This window comes from Chiloscyllium plagiosum, unplaced genomic scaffold (genome assembly GCF_037043375.1).
Source record: "Chiloscyllium plagiosum isolate Xiang-an unplaced genomic scaffold, Cpla_swu_hap1 HiC_scaffold_38, whole genome shotgun sequence".
NCBI lineage: Eukaryota > Metazoa > Chordata > Chondrichthyes > Orectolobiformes > Hemiscylliidae > Chiloscyllium > Chiloscyllium plagiosum.
In genome coordinates, this window is record NW_028270176.1 from 46,408,574 (window position 1) to 46,431,922 (window position 23,349).

The 23,349-nt window shown below is 47.3% G+C and overlaps 1 non-coding gene and 1 gene segment (V, D, J or C); one reads left to right on the top strand and one right to left on the bottom strand.

Annotated features, from left to right (window-relative positions):
- The window catches only part of LOC148139481 (Ig heavy chain C region-like), a 338,633-nt gene that overhangs the window by 278,290 nt on the left and 36,994 nt on the right, over positions 1-23,349 (bottom strand).
- trnag-ucc (transfer RNA glycine (anticodon UCC)) lies at positions 5,893-5,964 on the top strand. Its single transcript has one exon. It is a non-coding gene; the product is annotated as a tRNA-Gly (tRNA).

Genomic DNA, 23,349 nt, shown 5'->3' on the forward strand with positions numbered 1-23,349 from the left:
TGCTCCCAGGTGGACAAATTCCAATACCGAACAACCCAGATGGCCTCCTTCTTCAAAGTCCGCAATTTCCCCTCAGACGTGGTTGACGATGCTGTCCACCGCATCTTCTACACTTCCCGCTCCTCCGCCCTTGAACCCCGCCCGTCCAATCACCACGAGGACCGAACCCCACTGGTCCTCACCTACCACCCCACCAACTTCCAAATATCGTATCATCCTTCGTCATTTCTGCCACCTCCAAACAGGCTCTATCACCAAGGACATGTTTCCCTCCCATCCCCTACCAGTGTTCTGGAAAGACCACTCCCTCGGCGACTCCCTCGTCAGTTTCACAACCCCCACCAACTCAACTTCTACTCCCATCACCTTCCTCTGCAACCGCAAGAAATGCAAAACTTGCGCCCACACCTCCCCCTCACTTCTCTCGAAGGCCCCAAGGGATCCTCCCATATCCGTCACAAATTCACCTGCACCTCCACACACACAACATTTACTGCATCCACTGCACCCGATGTGGCCTCCTCTACATTGGGGAGACAGGCCGCTTACTTGCAGAACATTTCAGAGAACACCTCTGGGAAACCCGCACCAAACAACCCAGCCGCGTTGTGACTGAACACTTTAAATCCCCCTCCCACTCCGACAAGGCTATGCAGATCTTTGGCCTTCTCCATCGCCAGAGGATGGCAACAGACCCCCGGAGGAAGAGCACCTCATCTTCCGCCGAGGAACCCTCCAACCACAAGAGATGAATGCAGATTTCTCCAGCTTCCTCATTTCCCCTCCCCCCACCTTATCTCAGTGCCAACCCTCGGACTCAGTACCGCCTTCATGACCTGCAATCTTCTTCCTGACCTCTCCGCCTCCACCCCCACTCCGGCCTATCACCCTCAGCTTAACCTCCTTCCACCTACGCAGTCCCAACGCCCCTCCCCCAAGTACCTCCTCCCTACCTTTTATCTTAGCCTGCTTGGCACACCCTCCTCATTCATGAAGAAGGGCTTATTCCCGAAACGTCGATTCTCCTGCTTCTTGGATACTGTCTGGCCTGCTGCGCTTTTCCAGCAACACATTTTTCAGCTCTGATCTCCAGCATCTGCAGTCCTCACTTTCTCCTACAATAAATAGAGCTTAGTGACATGGTGTAAAGATAACAATTTTTCCCTCAATGTCAGCAAAACAAGGGAACTGGCCATTGACTTCAGGAACTGGACTGAAGGACACACACTGGTCTCTGTCATTGGTGCTGATTTGGAGGTGATGGACAGCTTCAAGTTCCGAGTAATAAATATCACAAACAATCAGTCTATCCATGTCAACTCTACAGCCAAGAAAGTACATCAATGCATCTACCACCTCAGACGGGGAAGAAAATTTAGCATTTTGGCAATGACTCTGATCAATTTTAATATTGCACTGCAGAAAACATTCTATCCAGACGCTTCGTATGGTAACTGCTCTGGTCGTACTGCAAGAAATTGCAGAGATGCATGTACCTTAACAAAATCCATCACACAAATCATATTTCCTTCCATTGACTCAATCTTGAATTCCCACTGCTTCAGGAATGCAGCCAACACAATCAAAGGCCCCTCCCACCACCGCAATGCTCTTTCCCACCTCTTCCATCGGGCAGAAGATGCAAATGTTTGAAAATACGCACCAATGGATTCAGGAACAATTTCTTCCGTGCTGTTATCAAACTTATGAATGGACCTGTCATATATAGAGTTGATCCTTTTCTTCACCTGTTCAAAAGCTGTGAAACTATATTAAACTGATGTTCTTATGTCAGGTATGATTTGTACTGGAGAGAATGCAACACAATATTCTTCACTGTTTCTCAGAATGTATGACTATCATAAAACAAGCAAAATCAATCTGCATACCATACATCTGGGTCTGGTCTGCTCGATAACACTTTAAACCTATGTCTCCTGAGGTCTGTGTAAAATACTTCCATTATCCATTACTTCCATGCCTGTTATAATTTCGAAAGGATCTATTTCCGGTCCCTCAGCCTCGACGTTCATGTGAAAGAAATGATTTATTATATTGTCCCGCATCATTTGTGATGGGAGGTGGCAGGACTGCAGACATTATGTCTGATCCGTGAGTGATAAAGTCAATTAGCCTTGTCTGTCCTTTGCTTCTTATGGTTTCTGGCACGCAACTATTTCTGTGTCGTAGCTTCACCAGGTTGACACCTTACGTTTAGATATACCAAGTGTACGCACTCATAGAACATAGAACATAGAAAAGTACAACACAGAACAGGCCCTTTGGCCCACGAGATTTAATCCTAATGGATAATATAGTAACTTAACCTACGCACCCCTGAACTCACTGCTATCCATGTGCATGTCCAGGAGTCGCACCAATGTCCCCAATGATTCTGCTTCCATGACCACAGCTGGCAACCGAGTCTATGCATTCACAACTCTCTGCGTAAAGAACCTACCTCTGACATCACCTTTATACCTTCCTCCTAATATCTTCAAACTTTGACTTCTCATACCAGTCAATCATGTCCGGGGGGAAAGTCTCTTCCTATTGATTGTATCTATTCCACACATTATTTTCTATCCCTCGAACAGGTCTCCACTCTTCCTCCTTCTCTACAGAGAGAAAAGTCCGAGCTTATTCCAACGTTCTTCATAAGGCAAGCCCTCCAGTCCAGGCAGCATCCTGGTAAACCATCTTTGCGCTTTCTCCGAAGCCTCGGTATTTTCCAATAGTAGGGAGACCAGAACTGGATACAATATTCAAAGAGTGGTTTCACCAGGGACTTGTAGAACTGCAGCAAAACCTCGCAGCTCTAAACCTCAATCCCCCTTATTGAAAACCAGTACTCCATATGTTTTCTTAATAACCCTATCCACTTGGGTGACAACTTTGAGGGATCTATATACTTGCATATCCAGATCCCTCTGCTCATCCACACTGCCAAGGAACCTGTCTTTAAGCTTATATTCAGCATTCGTGTTCCTCCTTCCAAAATGCATCACTTCGCGTTTATCCAGGTTGCCATGCCCAGATCTGCATCCTATCTATGTTGCGCTGCAGCCTGAAGTAGCTGTCTATATGTTCTCCATAATTAGGTAGAATTAACTTGCAGTGCAGCTTGCTCAGCACCACAGTCACAAATATATTCTGTCTCCACCATCCACACTCAGTAGCAGTGGAATACACCACTGACAAGATGCACTGTAGAAATTCCCCAAAGTTCCTCACAGAGCAGCTTCCCGAACCACAGCATTATCGCGTGGAACACTGAGCACAGCAGATACATGGGACACCAATTGACAATTCCACACCAAGCCACTCGCCACCCTGGCTCAGAAAAACGTCTCAGTTCCACAAGTGCCATTGGTTGGAAATCCTCGAACTCCCTCCCTTACATCATTATGGGTTTATCTGGACAAAATGAATGGCAGCAGTTCAAGACGCTAACTCATCGTCAACTTCGTCAGAACAATTATATCTAAGCAATACGTGGTAACCCAGCGGCAATGAGCCAAACACGTTAATGAACCACAAAATAAAGGTCACTGTTTGAAACTCACGTGCTCCAATGCTGAGCTTTGAATAAATTGTGTCTATATTCGAGAAAATTGAAATACGATTTCATTTGAATGCATCAAATTCTGAACAGGCTTCAGAGGGTAGATGGTGAGAAATTGATCCTGTGGGTCTGGGTATCTGAAACACGATAACACAGTCTCAGGAGTTGCGGAAAAGCTCAGCAAGTCTGACAGAATCTGCGAAGAGAAGTCAGTGTTAAAATTACATCATTTACAGATCTTTTGATTATTATTGACACACCCTCAGGGTAAGGGCATGTTATTTGGGAATGAGATGGGGAGAGAGCGATTAACTCTAAGGCTTCTGAGTCTTTAATATTCTCTGTCACTGACGATTGTTGATGCACCCTCACTGAGTGCATTTCAGATTGGAAGGCACAGATTGCTGGTTTCTCAGGGAGTCACGGAATATGTGGATTGGACAGCAAACTGGATATGAAATCTAACTTTAGCTTTGATTGGATTGACTACTAGAACAGAATGAACATGTTAAACAGGCTCTCATTTTTTCTTCAGCGTTATCCCCATTCCAATTGTTCACTAATTATTACTTTTCTAACTTCCTACCGCTCTGCTGAATTCCCCTACTCTCATAACATATGAGCTAACCTTTCCCTTCTCTCGGCAGATGTTGCATGACCTTATCAGATTCCTCTGAATGGCCTGTGTTTATTTCAGAGAGAATTATAACTCCCTATTCCTGTTTTTGTGAGAAAAAACATTTTCCAAACCGACTCCTTTAATTCTATTTGTTCACAGAGAAAGGAGGCATTGTTCTGTCCAAATGCATTACATGCTCATGAGGGCACAAATATATTGTGATGATTTTTAAAATAAAATATATTAAAATTCATGATGAAAACACGAGACCCAATTCGATCTGTAAGGGGCAGGAATTCAGTCATGCGAGGTGAAAGTGAGGACTGCAGATTCTGTAGATCAGTGTCAAGATTAGAGTAATACAGGAAAAGCACAGCAGGTCAGGTAGCATCGGAGGAGCAGGAGAGTCGACATTTCGGGCAAAACACCATCATGGGGAATGAGGCTGGGAGTGTCCATCGTGGACAGATAAATGGGAGGGAGTGGGGCTGCGGAGAATGGAGCGGAGAGCGCAATGATGGATGGAGGTGGGTGTAAAAGTGATTGGTCAAAGAGGACGGTGGATAGATGGGAAGGAAGATTGGCAGGTAGGACAGGCCACGAGGATGGTGCCGAGCTGGCAGGATGGAACTCGGATAAGGTGGTCGGAGGGGCAAATCAGGCTAATGGTAAAGGCCACATTGATGCCCTGGGGTTGGAGGTTCCTGAGGAGGAAGATCAGGCGTTCTTCCTCCAGGCGCCGGGTGGTGAGTGAGTGGTGATAAAGAAGTTCCAGGTCCTGCATGTCCTCGGCAGATTCGGAAGGGGAATTCAATTCTCCCTCCGCCAGTTGTTGTTTTGTATGTTGCTCCTGACCCATCACAACACAGATCTGTGTGAATGCTCAAACAACCTCTCTCTATACATTTCACTCAGAATAATGTCAATAACAGGACGGATTAAAACAAAATGCAAATTGTGTTGAATGCTGGATGTAGGGAATCATGTTACTGTAGAGCCTTTACAGCACTGAGATCAGGCTTTCGGCCCATCATTCACAAACCAGTCTGCACTCCCTCTTGAAACCTCTCCAATTACCCAGATCCCTGTCTGATTGAAGACTGTCTGTGTGGAGTTTGGACATTCTCCCCTGTCTGCGTGAGTTTCCTCTGGGTGCTCCAGTTTCCTCGCACAGTCCAAAGATGCGCAGGTTATGGTGGATTTGCAACGCTCAAGAGTCAATAGTGTCCAGGTGAGTGTTGATATATGGTTATCCATGAGGAATGCGGGGTTACAGGAATAGCGGAGAGGGTGAGACTTGGTGGGATGCATGATGAGCCGAATAGCCTGTTTCTACACTGTAAGAATTTTATGATCCTATGCTCCATCCCATCTATCTCTGTGGATGAAGAGGACTATCACCTGATCAAATATCCCCTTCAATGGGTCAACGGTTGTTTTCTATCTGACAAAGAACTGCAGATGTTGCAGATCTGAGAGACAGCACAAAGATTGCTGGGAAACTCAGCAGGTCCGGCAGCATTTGTGGGGAGTGAACCTTTTGGATCCAGTGATTGTTCTGAAGATCTGAAGGCTCCTGATTCTGGTGTTTTCAGACCTGGTGACGTTTTACAACCAATGTCTTGTTTTGCTTTCATCCCCAGTTCAGTTGGTGACGATCACGGCCTTGTTATGTGCGTTTGGGAAAAGGGACAATTTCGTTACTAGCGCGGTGGTGGTGTAGTGGTGAGCATAGCTGCCTTCCAAGCAGTTGACCTGGGTTCGATTCCCGGCCATCGCAGTGTTGTGGCTTTTCCTGTGGTTTTGTAAGGAAAAGTCTTGAGCACCAACGTTGCATTCTGTGGCGAAATGGATTTGTCAGGTTGCTTTCGGGTTTTCATGGCGTTGGTTCCTGTTAATTGCCGAGACAATCCGGGCAGCGTTGCTCGAAAGCTTTCCTCTCTGCTGCCCATTGCTTATTTGAATATTGTTCGCAACATAAGGTTCGTTTTGTTTTGTTGGAAAAGTGAGAGATTGCTATCGTCAGAAACCTTAAATAATTACAGAAGCCGCTGGAAATTCGGAACAGATTCAACAGCTTCAATCGTGGACAGGAAGGAGGTTTAAATGCGTCACATTTCTTCAAGGTTAAAATACATTCGCACCTCAAATCCATTTGGAAGCTTAAGAATTACAAACATCACATTATAACTTTTCCTCATCCATTCACGTTTCATAATATCATTCCGGTAGGAGGTCGACCAGTTTTGTATGGTTTATGCAATGTTACTATATTCGAACATTGACTGTTTCGTAGTTAAATGATGTTTCATTTCGTTCAGTTTTCCAATAGAGTTGGGTTCGTCCACACTTTGTTTTTTGTTTGTGTTACAACGATAGTGCGAAGTAAATTGTGTTTCGGTTCAAGCCTGGACGTTTCACCAATTGAATTGCATTGCCGTACATTTGCCTTCAGGAGAAAAGAAAAAAGGATCTAGACCATCTTCTTAATTAATAGGAGTTTGATCTGGTTCAAAACCTCCTCAATTTCGGTCAATAAATGTTCCTACAGTGCGCAACAATGATTTTCACAGATTATGAGGAGGATGCACAGACATCGTTATTAATTGTTATTACCTCGGACATGAGACGTTTGGGAATGATATTCCTCAGACCATCGACTGTCTGCTCAGCCAAGGTTAAAGGCCTGGAATCCGGCAAAATTGGGAACCATGCAATTCCCAGGAGACTGAGAGGTTACTAACAGAGCGGGAGGTGGAGAGTCGGGAACAGAACTACAGGGACAGTCCGCTCTGATCACTGACCCTTCACCGTCAGTATATCCAGTGCCAGGTTGTTACAATCCACATGTACAACCCCTTCGTGCCAGCAACTGATGTCCTGACGTTCCTGGGAAGATATGTGCAGGTCGAGGGTCAAAGCATCGACGTGGTTGACCCTTTCGGGATCTGGACCAGCAAACGACAGGTCAAGGTAACCCTGAGGGTGGACGCCAGCGGGAATATCCTCCACCCACCCTCCAGCTTTGCTATCGGAGGGAGCAGAGGGTACCTTACTTATGCAGGGCAGCCGAAAGTGTGCCGAACCTGTGGGAGGTCAGTCCACATGGCGGCGGACTGCAAGGTCACGATCTGTCGCAATTGCAAGAAGGAGGGCCACCCGACCAAAGAGTGCAAGGAGGAAAAGAACTGCAATCTGTGCGGGGAGGCGGGCCACGTGTACAGGGCCTGCCCAAGACGAGGGGCCGCCACCTACGCGCAGATGGCCGGAGGCGGGCCACACAAAGACGGCAAGGCACCGCAAACCGGCAAGGGAATGGTGTCAGGGGGCACGCAACAGGAAGGACAGGCCGGAGCAGAGCAGATGACAGTTACCGGAGAGGTACAGCTGCAGAGCGAAGCTCCGACAGGACAGGAGGAGGAGGCGGAGAAGGGAAAGAAGGAGACAAAGGAATGGACCGTGGTGAAAAACAGGAAGAGGAAAACCCACCCGGTCACCAAGACCTCCCAGAAAAAGGGGAAAAGGCAGCTGCAGGTGGAAGACACGGACAGCTCTTCGGAGAGTGAGGACGGAAGAAAGGAGGGTCGTCACCAAAAGAAGAGGCAGAGCGCTGCGAGGAGAAAGGAGAGCAGCAACTGCCAACCAAGGGACGAGCCTCCTGAGGAAATGGGAAACCACCACCCCCCACCAGGTGAAAGCCAGGAGGGCCCCGCCGCCACACAGCTCCAGGTCACTGGGAGCAGCGACCCTCTGACAGCCCTGCTGTCAGATATAGAAACAGACAGCGTGGACCCTGGTCTCGGCCCGATGACACCGAAGCGGGCAAATGGGCCGAGTGAGGAACTGGACAGCTACCTCAGCCCAGCGAGGGTCCAGCAGTTTGCGTACTGCACGGGGATGCAGACAGCTACCCCAGAGGGGCAGGACCAGCGACAATCGGACATGGGTAACCTTACAACCTGTTAACAAAATGGGGTTTAAAATTGCAACTATCAATGTGCACAGCATAAAATCTGCTGCGCGATGTGTTTCAACACTGGCCTTCCTGGCCAACGTGAAAGCTGATGTCCTGTTTCTGCAGGAGTGTGGGAAACCGCACCTCAGCAGTTACAGGAGATGGTCGAGCTTGTGGGCCCATGGGCCGTCAGTGTGGTCGGGGGGCAACGATAACCGCTCCTCGGGCCTGGGTATTCTGTTACGGGGAGGCAACTTCACCATCTCCGAGGTTAAGGAGGTGGTGGGCGGGCGCCTCCTCGTTGCTGATGTTACATACAGAAACGCTCCCGTGAGACTAATCAACGTGTACGCCCCAGCGGGTAAGAGTGAACGGTTGGCCGTCCTGCAACAGCTTCCACTGTTGCTGGCTACGTCCAGGCCGGTCATTCTGGCCGGAGACTTCAACTATAGCATCGATGCAGACGGACGATCCGGCGGGGGGGACAGTAAACTGGACGCCACATCCAGAGCCCTGATGGACACGGTCAAAGACGCCAAGCTGCACGACGTCTTCAGCACCCCTGCAGACGGAGCGCAGCGTAGATATACATGGTCACAGGCAGACGGGTCTATCCGCTCAAGGATAGATTACCTGTTTGTGTCCCGAACGTTCTCGGTCAGATCCACCGACGTCAAGCCGGTGTTCTTCTCTGACCACTGCCTCCTGCTGGCCGACTGTCACCTATAGGACGAGCAGCGGGCTGGGAAGGGAACGTGGAAACTGAACACCAAGCTGTTGACCCCGGGAAACATTGAGGAGCTAAAGAGGGATTACGCAGGTTGGAGAACCGTGAAGCTCCTCTTTGAGTCCCCAGCGGACTGGTGGGAAACAGTAAAAGGGAACATCAAGAGGTTCTTCATCCTCAAAGGTGTTCAGGAGGCGAGAGAGAGACGGGGAAAACTGTCCCAGCTCCAGGAAAGTATGCAGAACCTGCTCCTGCTGCAGACGTTGGGGGTCGATGTCACGGAGGACCTCAAGGAGGTGAAGGGCCAGCAAGCCTCGCTCTTTGCCTCGGAGGCCTCCAAGATAATCTTCCGGTCCAGGGTCCGCTCGGTGGAGCAGGACGAGACGTGCTCACGTTTCTTCTTCCAGAAGGTGCACAAAGAGAGCTCCATGCTCAGCAGCCTGAAGGAAGAAGATTGCTCGGTAACGTCATCTCAGGCTGACATCATGAGGATTAGCAAATCTTTCTATGTCAGTCTGTATGACTCGAAGCCAACGGACAGCGTGGCCTCCCAGTCATTCCTGTCCTCTATCACGGAGGTCCTAGACGACGGAACACGAGAGAGGCTGGACCAGCCGCTATCTCTGGATGAGCTGACCAAGTCCCTCGAGTCCTTCGAAAAGAATAAAACTCCCGGAAGCGACGGCTTACCGGTCGAGCTCTATTCCGCTCTTTGGGACTTGATTGGCCGGGACCTGCTGGAGGTGTATGTCAGTATGCTTCGGGCAGGTACCATGAGTGAATCCATGAGGAAAGGCATCATCACCCTCATCTACAAGCAGAAGGAGGAGAGGGAAGAAATTAGAAATTGGAGACCGATCTCACTGTTAAACACAGACTACAAAATCTTGTCAAAGGTCATCGCCAACCGGGTCAGGTCTGCTCTGGGATCGGTGATTCACCCTGACCAAACCTGTGCTGTACCGGGCAGGAAGATCGCTGAGAGTCTCGCACTCATCAGAGATACGATTGCCTACGTACAGGACAGGGGGGTGGTCACCTGCCTCATCAGCCTGGACCAGGAGAAAGCCTTTGACAGGATATCGCATACATATATGAGGGATGTCCTCTCCAAAATGGGCTTCGGGGAGGGAATCGCTAATTGGATCAGACTGCTCTACACCAACATTGTCAGTGCAGTCTCAATCAATGGGTGGGAATCAGATAGCTTCCCAGTCAGATCTGGAGTCAGGCAGGGCTGCCCTCTCTCTCCTGCCTTGTTTGTGTGTTGCAAAGAGCCATTTGCCGAGTCCATCAGGAAGGATGCGAGCCTGAAAGGGGTGACTATTCCTGGCAGCGGGGGTCTGCAGGTTATGGCCTCCCTGTACATGGATGACGTCGCCGTTTTCTGCTCGGATCCGCTGTCCGTGCACAGACTCATGTGCATCTGTGACCATTTCGAACGGGCCTCGGGGGCCAAGGTAAACCGAGGCAAGAGCGAAGCCATGCTCTTCGGGAACTGGGCCGACCAATCCTCTATCCCCTTCACCGTCAGGACTGACCACCTGAAGGTGCTGGGTATTTGGTTCGGGGGGGCTGGGGCGTGCGCCAAGACCTGGTAGGAGCGGATCAGGAAGGTGAGACAGAAACTGGGCAGATGGGAGCAACGGTCGCTCTCCATCGCGAGTAAGAACCTGGTCATCAGGTGTGAGGTACTCTCCGTATTGTTATACGTGGCACAGGTCTGGCCTATCCCCAGAACCTGTGCCGCCGCAGTCACCCAGGCCATCTTCCACTTCGTGTGGAGATCAAAGATGGACCGGGTCCGAAGAGATGTAATGTACAAAGACCGGTGCAATGGGGGAAAAAACACACCCAATGCAACCCTCACCCTGATGGCCACCTTTGTGTGTGGCTGCATCAAGCTGTGCGTGGATCCCCGGTACGCAAACACCAAGTGTCACTACGTACTGAGGTTCTCCCTGTCCCCGGTGTTGCGAAGGATGGGCCTGGCCTCGCTGCCGCGGAACGCTCTGAGTAGTTGGACCGTTCCGTATCACCTGTCCTTCGTGGAGAAGTTTATCAAGAAAAACACCTTTGACCACAAGTCCATCAGGAAGTGGTCAGCACGTAGTGTCCTTGAGACCCTTCGGGAAAAGGAGAGGGCAGATCCTGTCGAGCGGTTCCCTGAGCAGACTGTCAAAGCCATTTGGCAGAATGCCTCATCGCCAGAACTTTCCAACAAGCACCAAGACATGGCTTGGCTGGTGGTGAGAAGGGCTCTGCCTGTGAGATCATTTATGCACGCCCGGACTCTCAGCCGCACCGCACGCTGCCCTCGAAGCGGCTGCGGGGGGGACGAGACTGTCACACGCCTCCTTCTGGAATGTGCCTATGCAGAGGAAGTCTGGATAGGAATGCAGTGGTGTTTGTCGAGGTTCGTCCCGAGCAGCGCCGTGACGCGGGACTCCGTGCTCTACGGCCTGTTCCCCGGGACGCACACCGAGACGAACATCAACTGTGCCTGGAGGATCATCAACTCGGTGAAGGACGCTCTCTGGGTGGTCCGAAACCAACTGATCTTCCAGCTGAAGGAGTTGACCCCGACTGAGTGTTGCAGACTGGCACATTCCATGGTCCAGGACCACGTGTTGAGGGACGCGCTGAAGCTTGGGGCAGCTGCCGCCAAGGCGCGGTGGGGAAAGACCACCGACTAACATCTGCCTGCCTCATGAAGAACAGGGGGCCCACGCAGTCATTTGGGCTCCGCTGGCGTCTGAGCTCAATATAATTGCACCAACCTGTGAATATGAATGATTACCCTGTTTCGATACGTAAAGAAATGGAATGTTTACAGAATGATGACATGTCCAATTGTATAGATTAAATATATATGAATAAAGTATATTTTTGAAAAAAAAAATCCAGTGCCAGGAATGACTGCCATTGGTCAGAATGACAAAATGTTATTATGGAAAATAAAGAGCATGAAAGTAAGGGAAGGTTTAAAGCATGAACCCCACTGGCGATCTGTTGCAAGGGCTCTGTAGAATGCAGGATGAGATAAGAATAGTGGAATTCTCTCACACCAATTAGCAAAGAAAGGTTGACGCTGAAAGGTCTCGTTGGTGAGATTAGATTACAGTTAGTAAAGTTAGGCTTCCTGTTAAGAATCATTATGACTCGATTGGGAACATAAATATTTGGGACATGACATTAAGTATCTAATTAATATTTAATAGAGTCAGCCTGATTGAGATTATTGACAATAAATAACTAATTATGGCATTGGGAAAATATGAAGTAGGGTCTGGAATGAAAGACCAATTTTGCGAAAGCTGAAATTAAATATCTAACCGTCACATGAGAATAAAGTTAAGTAGAATGAACAATTAAAGAGATGATGGGAACTAACATCACTGGTTTATTGTGTAGCGAGTGTGAGGTGCTTTGATTAATATATTTAGACATGCTGATAAGCAAACAAAGCATGGGAAAAATTTATAAAAAACCATGGACAATGAAGTTCGAGAGCATTCGAGATTCTGCTTTCTCGGTGTCACGGTTTTTCGTTTGCAAATAACAGACCGACTTCTTGAAGAACTCTCTACGTCTCCTGGTGATTCTCTATACTTTTTCCACGACAAATCTCAGCTGGTCTGGTAGCATCCATGCAGAGAGAATCGTGGACAATATTTAACAACTTCATCAGAACTCAATAATCTCCCTCAGGTCCTGCCAAACCAGATAGTTTTGTCAGCAGTTTCTGATTTTGTTTCAGATTCCCAGAGGCCACAGTTCATTACATTAACCTTTAAACCATTGCAAAAAGTTCTTTGTGGTTCTTCACACGGGAACTTTCTGTTTGAGGAACACTTCCTGCCCCAATTAGAAACACGAAACACTGCAGCAGAGAAAACAGATGCTTTAACAACAACGATCGCTGTCGCCTTTGGAGGTCTTGAACCACCAGCCTTTCATTTAACGGTCTAATACGCTGAAACTTCCAACCTAAAACCATTCCCGAACATGTAAAGCAGGTTGTGACGGACTTCAGTCTGTCCTTCCCAGACCGAGATGTGTCCGCTTATCAGTTTTATTTTTCCAAAATAAAGTCTGGAACATTCATTATGGAGGCATGGGAACAGTCTTATCCCATCCACGACAGACACACCCATGTCACTGAGCACTAACTCTCCTCGAACTGGGACCATCTCCTTTCAAGCCTCCTTAACCCTTGTGTGGTCCGAGTTTTTTCATTGTCCCTGATTCAAGATGAGGTTGGATTTGACATGTAGAGGAACGAGAATTATTTCAATATCTTAGATCAGTTCATGTCCCGAGAACATCAAAGTTAGTGGTCTGTCCTCGTAAAGAAGGGGAAGCTGTCTTGACTGTCTCTGCTCAACCGGGCAGTTCACCCTTCTTCATTCTCCATGGATTTCACTTCTCACAGAGTTTCTGAAGATTCACAAAGTTCGAGACTGGGTTATATGGTTTGCCTCTTTAACATTTTTTCCATCTGCCAATTGAAACTATTTTCCAAAATCTCTTTAACACTCCTCTGCCTTGCAGCATGTCCAGGGTCGAGATTTCCTGGCATTTGGAGAGATTCCCGAGGTTTTCTTTGCACCCAAGACAATTAACTGAAGATGGTAGAAACAATGACTGCAGATGCTGGAAACTAGATCACAGCAGTTCAGGCAGCTTCCACGGAATTTCGAAATCGACGTTTCGGGCAACAGCCTTTCATCAGGAATAAAGGCAGTGAGCCTGAAGTGTGGAGAGATAAGCTCGAGGAGGGTGGGTGTGGGGAGAAAGTAGCATAGAGTACAATGAGTGAGTGGAGGAGGGGATGAAGGTGATAGGTCAGGGGGGAGAGGGGGGAGTGGATAGGTGGAAAAGGAAATAGGCAGGTAGGACAAGTCCGGACAAGTCCTGGGGACAGTGCTGAGCTGGAAGTTTAGAACTAGGGTGAGATGAGGGAAGGGGAAATGAGGAAACTGTTGAAGTCCACATTGATGCCCTGGGGTTGTAGTGTTCCAAGGCGGAAGATGAGGCGTTTTTCCTCCAGGCGTCTGGTGGTGAGGGAGCGGCGGTGAAGGAGGCCCAGGACCTCCATGTCCTCGGCAGAGTGGGAGGGGGAGTTGAAATGTTGGGCCACGGAGCAGTGTGTTTGATTGGTGCGGGTGTCCCAGAGATGTTCCTTTAAGCGCTCTGCAAGGAGGCGCCCAGTATCCCCAATGTAGAGGAGACCACATCGGGAGCAACGGATACAATAAATGATATTAGTGGATGTGCAAGTAAAACTTTGATGGATGTGGAAGGCTCATTTAGGGCCTTGGATAGAGGTGAGGGAGGAGGTGTGGGCGCAGATTTTACAGTTCCTGTGGTGGCAGAGGAAAGTGCCAGGATGGGAGGGTGGGTTGTAGGGGGATGTGGACCTGACCAGGTAGTCACGGAGGGAACAGTCTTTGCGGAAGGTGGAAAGGTGTGGGGAGGGAAATATATCCCTGGTGGAGGGGTCTGTTTGGAGGTGGCGGAAATGTCGGCGGATGATTTGGTTTATGCGAAGGTTGGTAGAGTGGAAGGTGAGCACCAGGGGCATTCTGTCCTTGTTATGGTTGGAGGAGTGGGGTCTGAGGGCGGAGGTGCGGGATGTGGACGAGATGCGTTGGAGGGCATCTTTAAACACGTGGGAAGGGAAATTGCGGTCTCTAAAGAAGGAGGCCATCTGGTGTGTTCTGTGGTGGAACTGGCCCTCCTGGGAGCAGATCCGCCGGAGGCGGAGGAATTGGGAATACAGGATGGCATTTTTGCAAGAGGTAGGGTGGGAAGAGGTGTAATCCAGGTAGCTGTGGGAGTCGGTGGGTTTGTAAAAAATGTCAGTGGCAAGTCGGTCGTCATTAATGGAGATGGAGAGGTCCTGTTCTGCAGCTGTTTATCTTGATGGGGGAGGGAGCGGTGGGGCTTGGCACATTGACGAGCAGGAGGATGTATTGTCACTGAACAGGGTCATTGTCCAGAGGACTGTGATTGAAGGAAGTTAATGAAATGCAGCACTTGTGTACAGTAAATTCGCAGAATACTGCAGAAAACCGACCGATCTAGCGGTAACTGTGGAAAGAGAAACAGAGATGACATTTTGAGAGTGATATACTTGTGATCAAGCACTCGACTTTCTAGCGCACTACACTGCCAGCGAAATTACAGCCAATGAAGAATTTTTGAAGAAGATTCAGGTCTATTGTTCATTCAAAAGTCAAAAAAGACAATGCTGCAAACACTCAGAGCTGGCACTGGACAGAGCAGACCGACCTTGAGGGTTTTTTCTGCTCTGATATACATCTGGGATAATGTGGCACCAGAAGGCCACCTCACAGCGGAAGGGGTCAATTACGTAAGACTTAGGTGTCGGGGATATTTTCTCTTTCAGAGGGTAGCAAATCTGTGAAGGTGTTTTCAACAGAGGGTTGTCAAGGCTGCATACATGCAAGGCTGAGAAAGACAGGCATTTGGTCACAGAGATGAGGCCGAAAGGGGATTTGAGGATGAACCAAATCAGCCGTGATCTCATTGAAACTTGTCGCTGAATTGATGGGTTAAATTGCTTCCATCTGCTCAAATGTCTTTGTTGTCATTTCGAAAATGTGAACCACCATTGCAAATTAAGAAAAGCAGAAAGTTTAGAAGAGATGATTACAGTCAAACTGAATCAACATCATTTTTGAAAGGAAAATCACACGATGACAATCTGACAGATTTCTTTGGTAGCATGACCTGCAGACTTGGTGAAGGACGATGCTCAGTAAAGTTCATTTGAATTTTAGCAAGCGATCAATAAGGGGCTATATAAAAGTCCGTTGCACAAGAAAGGATTTCTCGGTGTTGGATAATAAAGCAGCATTGTCCGGCCTTTGTCTATTTAACAGAAATCACCGAATCGAGATTAATGAGCAGTTTTCAACTTGGAAAGATATATTTAGTGAAATCCAAATTGTTCAGTCATCGGATTTAATGTTTTATCTGACTGAATGACTTGGAGGAAGTGGCAGAGTGAAATGCTGCCGATACACAATAGGTGGGTGAACATATTGGGATAAGGATGTGGAATTTTGCAAACAGGTATCGATAGAATGAGTGAGTGGAGAAGTCTTGGCAGATGCAGTTTCATGTAGGGGCATTTCTATCTGTTAATAGGTTCACAGCTCTCCATTCAATTTGCAATGTTGCAACCCCACACAAGAGCGCATTCGCTCGCTGTTGCAGATTTTGTTGACACATTGTTACCACTGTTTTTGATCATGTGTTGGTTTCTGAGTGAAAATTGTTTCCACTGTACCGGAGGTACCAGAGACACGTTTATCAGTTCAGCCGAGTATACGATAAACAACGTCCCTTTCAAAACGTGAGGTTCCATTCCAACCATGTACCAACCAAAATATACAGAGTCGTGGAATGCGAATGGCCACATGCTCGGGGGATTGAGAGTGACGGCTCCATGTCAAATAGTGCTGAAACAAAAGTAACTGATTTAGAATGCTCTGAATGAAACCGAATGGAACTCACCCGAAACTTTTCCCAGTTCACTCGGAAAATGATGGTGTTGCGTGCACGTGGTTTGACGTAATGAACAGTTTATTATCAGTAACAGGGGTGGGGTGGGGCAGGATAGTGAGGTTTTCGTGTGGCTGAGATGTGATCTGGTCGAACGGGGAATTCAAACGCCCACAGAACAGAGAGCTGGTTGATCCAGGAACTCCCTCGTGTCTTCTGTTTCAGTACCAACAAAAGAAATTGCGGGAAAATCTCAGCAGGTCTGATAGAATCTTGGAAAGGAAAATAGAGTTAAGACTTCAAGACCAGTGACACTTCTTTCTCCATGTCCATCTCCCTCTGCCTTACGCACCCTTCCTTTTTATTGAATATCTCCTGACTTCCAACTTTATACTCAGATCCTCTTTTATTACTTCGTCTCCAAACATTTTCCCAGTCTCTAAACTTACACCAGACGTGTTCCATCTCTCACCTCACCCAGTTATGACCGGAGGACTTCGAACTGAAAAAATAACTCTCTTTCTATTTCCTTAGATTCCGGATGGCCAGGGACCAGAAGGCATCGGTGGACAGTTAGAGCTCACAGCCCATCTCGTCTGCCCGACCATTCGACCATGGCTGAGATCTTTCCCAAACCAATTCTCCAGCCTTCTTTCTGTGACACTAAGCTCCCCTGAATTCCGGATCCAGTCTATTTCCCAGAATGGGTCTGAATCCGCCCCAACCTTCTCCACATCTGCTGGCAGCTGATTCACCGCGTCTGTGTGTGATCGAACACAGTTTCAGTCCCACACAGCAAACCCGGTCTGTTCGGAGCAAAGCAATACCCGCTGCGGGACAGATATATGGGTCTCTGGCCCCAATTGTTTTTCTGCGAGGGAGTAGTTAGCTCCTTCACCACTCACGGCAAGGACTGGTGCTTCAAAATGTGGGGAGAAAGAAAATAGTTACAAAAGTTTGGACAGGTTAGGTCAAGGTTTATTGTCAGCATCAGTGGAGTCCCTTCTTCAGAGTCTGAGTTTGAATCGCACAGACCTGGATCCAATTCTCATTCAGGAAATAAAGATTTATTTCTCTTCTTTTGGTTTATCTGAATGAAAACTATTTCCTGCTTCCACACAGAGCACAGACGCGGATCTGCCAGAATCAATCCAGTGATTGATCGCATCCAACTAGAAGGATCATTGCGGCAGATACACGAGACACCTGTCACCGCAAATCGCCTCTAAGAATCTCGCCTTTCTCAGCTGAAACTATCTCACTGTTCCTTCAAAGTCGTTTGTTTTAAGTCTCGGAACTCCCTCCCGAGCGACATCATGGATGCATCTCTGTGCTGAGTACTTCCACGATTCTGTAAAGTAACTTAATATCGCAAGCTCTGGAGTAATTATGGATGGGCAGTGAAGCTGATCCCAAAGAGTGACGTTCATACTCCAGAAATTCGTTTCAAACGGCTGCAATTTCGAAATGGAAAACCGAAAGTATTCGGGAACAAGTGAGAAGTTTCGAAGGGGGAGTAGGATCAACTGAAAGTCAATGATGACTGGGAGACGTGAGGCAAGAATTGAGTTAGATGCTTTTGGTGCAAGGCTCAATGTCAGTGCTAATGGGTTAGCCCTTAGTACCCACTGTTAACACCGACTCACACACCACTCCTGGTAAATTCACCACAATTACCCTGATCTTTTGGTATGAGATTCCCTCTGTGCATATTCACGCGTTTTATCGGCCCCGAGAGGATGAACGCATCCTATTTATCCTGTCAGATTACAGAGGTGAAGGAGAAAGTGAGGTCTGCAGATGCTGGAGATCAGAGCTGAAAATGTGTTGCTGGAAAAGCGCAGCAGGTTAGGCAGTATCCAGGGAGTAGGAGAATCGACGTTTCGGGCATAAGCCTTTCCTGAAGAAGGGCTTATGCCCGAAACGTCGATTCTCCTGTTCCCTGGATGCTGCCTGACCTGCTGCGCTTTTCCAGCTACACATTTTCAGCTACAGAGGTGAAGGCAATAGTTTGAAAGCAAAGCAAGAAGAGATTGCCCCTTTCGGTGCATTTTCAGTGAAGGAAGACCAGCTGTGACCTGTTCTTTCCTGCATAAGCGCAGGTTGATATATATTCTCATCGAGCAGCTTTATTACTGCAAGGAAGTCCGAGTTACTGTGATCAAATAGTTAATTAGATGCATATATGGATTTGAAGAACACCATATGTGGCTTTGTCAGTTAAAGCATCTGGTAATAACCAGGCGAGTATGGTGTTAAATGCTCTGAAATGTTCCGTACATTGAAAGTCCATTACATAAACTTATTGTAAAAGCCGTATTGTTGATCCAATATCGCGACAGTGAGGGCTCAGAATGCTTCTTGTGTTTGAGCTCAGCCCGTTGTTATTTGGTGATACCAAGCCTTGCCACCTGCTGTGGACCCATTAGTCAATGTTCTATCCTGCTGATCCAACGCCGAGATTCTGTACTCTGCTCAACAATGATCTCTCCATCTCTCCATCTCTTCTACTTTTAGTCTCTCGCTGTCACAGCAAGTCTTTTTTTAAATAATGAAGTGAGGCAGGAGACACTGCAGACTTGCCAGGAAATGTTGTGGTAATAACGCATCCATTGCGAGATGACAGCTCTCATTGTCTGCTGTCACCATTCATTAATTTTAGGCAAACTGCAATGCCGTCATTGAAATCCTATAATTGGAGAGAAACTGCTTTTCTTCTGGTCGGTAAGGAATTCTAATTACAATTGTAAATGATCGTATTTTGAGTGAAGAAATGTCACCTGACCTCAGACCTAAGTGACAGAGATATTACCTGGAGGCTGTGAGCCCAGTTCTACACACTCTGGCCGGGGCGGGTTGGGGGTGGGGCGGGTTGGGGGGGGGAGGCGGAGAAAGCCACGAAACAGGTATACTCTCAAACTGTCACCGAATTTCAGACTTTTCCAAGAATAGGAATAGAAATTGAGGGATATTGACAGACAGAGAGTGGGAGAATGTAGAAGAGAGTGAGATAGTACAGAGAGACAACGGGAGACAAATAGATAAGCATACGAAGGTAGACACTGAAAACAGAAGCTCTCCACTCAACGTTGTTGCTCATGGACAGAAAGGAGAAGATAAAGGTAATGAATAAGGCCAGACTTTCACCAACTCAGGAGAACAACAACAGCAATACAGCCGATATGACAGTTTTCATTTTACAGATGATGTTTGTCAGCTAATGAGAGATTCTGATATGTATGCTGATTCGTGAATTGAAACTGGCAATTACCCAGGAATTAAAACAATAAAATGCACAAGTAACCTGATTCTGCGATATGAAACATTAAATCTCTTTGTCTCCACGGGTGCTGTCAGGCCGGCTGAATTTGTCAATTCCTGTTCTGGATTCAGATTTCCGCGATTTGCACTTATTTGTTTTACGCTAGTCTGAATCGTGTTTGTGACAAAACTCCATCAATTTCCAGCACCATACAACATTCCCTGCTTTGGGAAGGCTGTCAACAAGATTCCCGTCAGAGGAAATCTCCCATTGCCACAGCAGTCAGAGCACTGAATTCTTACAACTAGACTTCCAGGGAAATTGAAATATGGCGCTGCATGTTTCCTTAATGAATCCCCTTTTATTTTTTCATTTGTGATCATTTTAGCTGCACATCAATTTCGTTCTTTCTTCCATTCCTTGCAGCGTGGAAAAGGCCTTTCCGCCTATCTGCAGTGCGGGAGACCGGATATTCATCTACTCTAGTCCCATTTTCCAGCATGAGGCAATTAACCTTGCATGTTCTGATGTTTCCAGGGTAAATTTCAATGAAATACTCCCTGCGCTTTAAATGACAAAATCATAGGACTGAACTTTGACGTGGTCACACTGTATGGTAATCGCCCTGAGGAAATCATCCTCATTTTCATCCACACAGGTGGACAGACAGACAAATCCCCCGAGAGCAGGAGAGATGTCAGGATGAGACCAGTTTAACGTGCTTCACATCCGCCAGTTTCTCTGACCATCTCACCGCAGCTTGTCAAAGATTTCGGCAGCACAGAAAATGCATTTCAGCTGAACAAGTTTGCACCAGTCGAACACAAGTCCCTGACTGTTCTAGTCTCATTTTCCAACAGTTGGCTAACAGCTTCAAACGCAGTTGGTGGGAGAAGTGTACACCTCAATGCGTCTCAAATTTCTCTAGAAATTTCTGCTTGCTGCACCCTGACAGGCAGTGGGTTGCAGATTCCCACCATGCCCAATTTTCCCGTTTTTGTTTTTAAGTTGACTCTACCAGTCGAAGTCAGGGAGCAATTTCCCTTCGCAATTATTAGCATTTCTCCATAACCATCAGCAGGATACGAGACTGCATGTTTAAAGCCATATGAATTTCAATTCCATTGACTTAACCACTCATCCAGGACGACAGGACGATACTGTGCAATTCACTTCCCAGCTCTCTTTCCTTGTGGACCTGAGGAAGAGTAAATCATTATTGGGTTTGTTTGAATCCAATCATTTCGCAGCTTCAAAACGTGTAAAATTTCAGTGCGTGGTGAGGCTGGCTGCATCACCCTGATGGATGGAATGGACATTCAGTTAAAATAAAAACAGAATTTGCAAGAGAAACTCAGAAGGTCCATCAGCATTTCTAGAGAGACATTAAGAGGCAATGTCTCAGAACGTCATCAGCGCTGTGTTTTCTCCCACAGGTACTCCCAAATTGGCTCGTTTCTGCAGCAGTTTCCTTTTGGTTTCAGATTCCCACAAGTCACAGTTCTTGACATTAATCTTGACAGCAATGCGGAAATGTCATTGTGGTTAGTCACACGATTGTGTTTCCATTTGGAGAATATCTGTTGACCTCATTAGAAACCGAAACAGTGCAGCAAAGTAAACAGATGCATTAAGGGCAGCAATCGCTGTCGCCCTGCGGGCTCTTGAATCAGCTATCTTTCATTCGGCAGACTAATGCGCTGACATGTGCAATCCAGCACATCGCACAATCCTCCAAAGTATGCGGTTACGGAATCTCAACTTCAGTCTGCCCTTCCCAGAATGACAACTGTCCTCTATCAGATGTATTTTTCCAAATTAGAGCCTGCGACGCTCATTATGGAGACCTCGGAACAGTCTGATCCCACTCACTCAGACGTACCCATGTCACACCCTGACAGTCTGGGTTCCAGCCTCTCGGTGTTTGTCTGGCCCGAGCATTTTCAATGTCCTGGAGTCCTCATATACAAGAACGAGAAAACTTTCAATGTCTCAGATCAGTTCGTGTCCCGAGAACATCAGAGTTAATGTCCCGTCCCCTTAAAGAGGGGAAAGCTGTCTTGACTGTTTCTGCTCAGTCCGACAGTTCACCCTTGCACATTGCCCTCCGATTCCACTTCCCAAAAAGTTTCTGAAGATCCACAAAGCTGGAGAATGGTTTCCATGTTTTGCCTCCTTAACATTGTTCCTCTCTCAAATGTCAATATTTCCCCAAAATCTCTTCACTATCCTCTGTCTTTCACCATGTCCGGGGATGAGAATTCACGTTATGAGGAGAGAGTCCAGAGGCTGGTAAATTTCACTTTGGAGCGAAGAAGGTGAACCAGAGATTTCCTGCGGCTGTTTATAATGATGTGGGAGGGAGCGGTGGGGATGGGCCGTTTGACGAACAGGAAGAAAACTTGCCACTGTCCAGGGTCAGGACATGGAGGACTGTGATTAACGGAATCGAATGTAAAGTTGCACTTTTGCACAGTACATTCAGAGGATACTGCAGAAACTCGATGTGTCCAGCAGTATCCGTGGGAAGAGAAACGGTCAAGGTTTTGATAGTGGCACAGTTCTGATTAAGAACTCGAGGTTACAAAATCAAATCGAACAACTGGCATGGTTTGTTGAGATTGTTCTTTTCTCAAGTTTGAGCGCGAAATCGTCCTTTTGGAAATCATTGAAAACGTAGTCGGCAGAATTCGAAACCGCGTGGGGATTCCCAATGGATTTCTAACCCATCACCTTTCCCACACTTAACTCCTGTGCTTAACACATCTTCTGAAATGAATGTTTCCAACCTGAAACACCAGTATTTGGCTTGCCCTGTCCGCAGCCTGACCCCAGTATTCGCTGTCCCCCTCTCTTGGTTCAGAACGGAGTAGAATGCTGGGAGATCCAGTTGAATTACACGCGTTGATGAGAGACAAATGTGGCTCAGCAGTTAGCACTGCTGCCTCACATCACCATGGTCCCAGGTTTGCTTCCAACGTCGGGACACTGTCTGTGTGATGTTTGCACATTCTCCCCCTGTCTACGTGGGTTTCCTTCCACAGTCCAAACATGTGTTCGTCAGGTGAATTTGCCGTGGTAAATTGCCCATAGCGTTTGGTGCATTACTCACAGGGAAATGAGTCTGGGTGTGTTAATCTTCAGAGGGTCAGTGTGGACTGGTAGAGCCGAAGGGGGCCACACTGGAGGGAATTTAATCCATTAAAGTGGATGGGAAGGATCCATTTTCATGTGCAGAGAGATTAATAAACATAGCAATGGTCGAGAAAATAAAAACGTTGTTGTATTGGTCCAGTGCTTTCATCGCCAGCTGAGTTACTGAGGGTTACCTCAGATTACAACAGGATCTGGACCAGATGGATCAATGGGCTGAGAAGTGGCAACAGGAATTTAATTGAGATAAATGCGAGGTGCTGTATTTTGGGAAAGCAAATCTTAGCAGGACTTATGCCATTAATGGTAAGATCCCAGGGAGTGTTGCTGAACAAGGAGACCTTCGAATGCAGGTTCGTAGCTCCTTGAAAGTGGAGTCGCAGGTCGGTAGAATAGTGAACAACGCGTCTGGTATGCTTTCCTTTATTGGTCAGAGTCCTGAATACAGGAGTTGGGAGGTCATGTTGCGGCTGTAAAAGACATTGTTTAAGCCAATGTTGGAATATTGCGTGCAATTTTGTTCACCTTCCTA